Genomic DNA, 2,613 nt, shown 5'->3' with positions numbered 1-2,613 from the left:
CATCGGTGTCCTCGTTTCAGAAAGCTCTCACACTATTACATATAGACCAAAGCACACATTATTATTATAATACATGCATACGAGTCGAAATACGATATTTCGAAACGGGGAGGGAAAACGGGTATAGAAATGGCGTTCTACCATTCATTATTATACCCAACATCCTCCAAAAGTTTCGTTCGAACGTTGAACTGATATTCAAGTAGGTACAATATTAGTATAAACTATATAGTTACACAAAAAGCTGCACACTGGGCTCGGTGCTATATTAGTCACTCAGCAATGGACCGAATTTTGGCAAAGATTTAAATAGTACCTATTCAATAATGTATCAAATAGAATAGGGAATGGTGTATGTATATTGAATATGTCAGTGGAACAATTTTACCGTTTTTAAGAGTAAGATTTGATATAATATTTTTTTGAATAAATATTATTATGTACTTTCGCATTCAGTAGATTCGCGGTTTTTATTATTTTTATTTTTTATTTAAATAAACTTGGTATAAACTATAAACACATTAGTTACGACATTTACATTTTCAATTACAAATAAATTAACAACTATTAAATTAGGAAAACAGATATTAATAATGGAAATAGATCCATAATATATAATAATTAAGACATTAGTTAAACTGAAAATGAAACACAATTTGAATATTTTAATGATATTAATGAGGGGCATGGTAGGTATAGTAGTAATGTATAAGATTATATTGAGGAAGTGTTAGACGAAAATTATAAATTAAGGAGAGTTAATGCATTTAACAATAGGTAAGTGCATTTAGATTCACAGTTAAACGGTTATATAGTTTCAAAGGCAACATGCAAGCTTTTGAATAGTTGAGCGATTGAACAGTTTATAGTAACCAGTATACCTAGCCACATAGGTAATAAAATATATAGCAAAATATAATGTGAAAAGTTGTTTGGAATTTGGGTGACAACAAATCATTTTTAATAACCGATATATAATGACTTTAATAGTTTAATACAACCAATGTGTACCTACCTACACCATATTGTGCATGTGATTTGTGAAAATGTTATCAATGTTACTACCAAATACCAATCAAATATGAGGAAATAAAGAACAGTTGACGGTCAGATAATTAAACAATACCTGCACAGTAGTTATATTATATAACTATATATTACCTATATTATATTGCTTTCTATATGATCGGGAAATGGGAATAATACTTTAAATTCAGTTATTTTCATTGTTGTTGTTTTTAAACGTTATTGTGGTCATATAATACATTTTGGCGGTTGTTTTCTCAATATGGTCAGTGGCCAGAGTTAAGTGTTAAGGTGATCATAAAATTATTAGTTTAAGATATCCGCAGGGCTGTAAATTTGTAGAACAATGTCATGTTGTAGGTTATTGTAAATTTGTAAGAAATAGCGTTTCTGTATAATACACATTATATTATTTTGCTCAGCCGAAACGATACAGACACAAAGTCAAAAACTCGAAAACATATTTTCTATACGTATATATATATAATGCCTTAATAATATAAGGACAATCGGGCGCCACTTCACAAAAGTTTCTTGTTTCGTAATCGATAAAACGATATATTATAATATTAGGTATATGAGTGCGTGTGCAAGTGTGTCTAAATGTAAAACAAAAATGGAGGACGAGCAAAACGTTTCTCCTTATGGAACGCGAAAGCGTATATTACTATAAAATCCAGTACACCCATCGATCGTCCGCGTTCCATAAAAATTATAATATAGAACTAGAGGGCTAAGGGGGTATAGGTCCCCCCCATACAAAATTCCTGGCCACACCACTGTATATAGGACCTATTATTAAATTATTGTATACAACTTGTTGGTATTTAAAACCACTAACCAGTGACATTTTTAAAATTTTTTGCTATCCCGAATAAATTAATTTCAGGACAAACATGAAACTATATTAATTTATGATAAGATTTTTTATTCATTATTATACATACAGTGAATATACCTGGCTGGGTAATGAACAATTTCGACAAAGGAATTTTAATATTTTGTTTGATTGTACCAACCAAAAAACTTCAAAAAACAGAACCCGGGTCGAAAGTTGATTGTTTATAACTATTTATTATTCAAGATAGTTACCGTTGAATGGTTCTGACCGTCCTTTTGTAATGCGGTTTGAGATAATTGTTGCTATGTGTTGTTACACACAGTGCTACTAATACAATTACGGTGGTACCCGAAAGCCCAAAATTGATTTGCTCTTTTGTACTGTAACAATTGGATAAAATCACAAAATTCAATTTTATTATTTTGTATTATTAAAATCTACTGCGCTTTAATTGTTTACCAACAATTTAAATTGTATTAGCTTAAAATTTGACGGTCGTAATATTTGATTTTCAGATATTGTGTAAGTATTGATAAAAATAACGTTCAGTAGAATTATATTTATTGGATTGATTATAGTAAATTGTAAACACGTGCATGCAATATTAAAGCATGGAACGTACCTATATTCTAGAAAAAAATGTCTCGACCACTTAGAAAACGGTGGGCTTCAAATTTAAAATTTAATACTAATAGGTACTTCGTTTAATTATTATAAAACTTAGTCAATAATAATAGGTGTAATAA

Source organism: Metopolophium dirhodum, chromosome 7 (assembly GCF_019925205.1).
Source record: "Metopolophium dirhodum isolate CAU chromosome 7, ASM1992520v1, whole genome shotgun sequence".
Lineage (NCBI taxonomy): Eukaryota > Metazoa > Arthropoda > Insecta > Hemiptera > Aphididae > Metopolophium > Metopolophium dirhodum.
Note: the sequence above shows the minus strand (reverse complement) of the source record.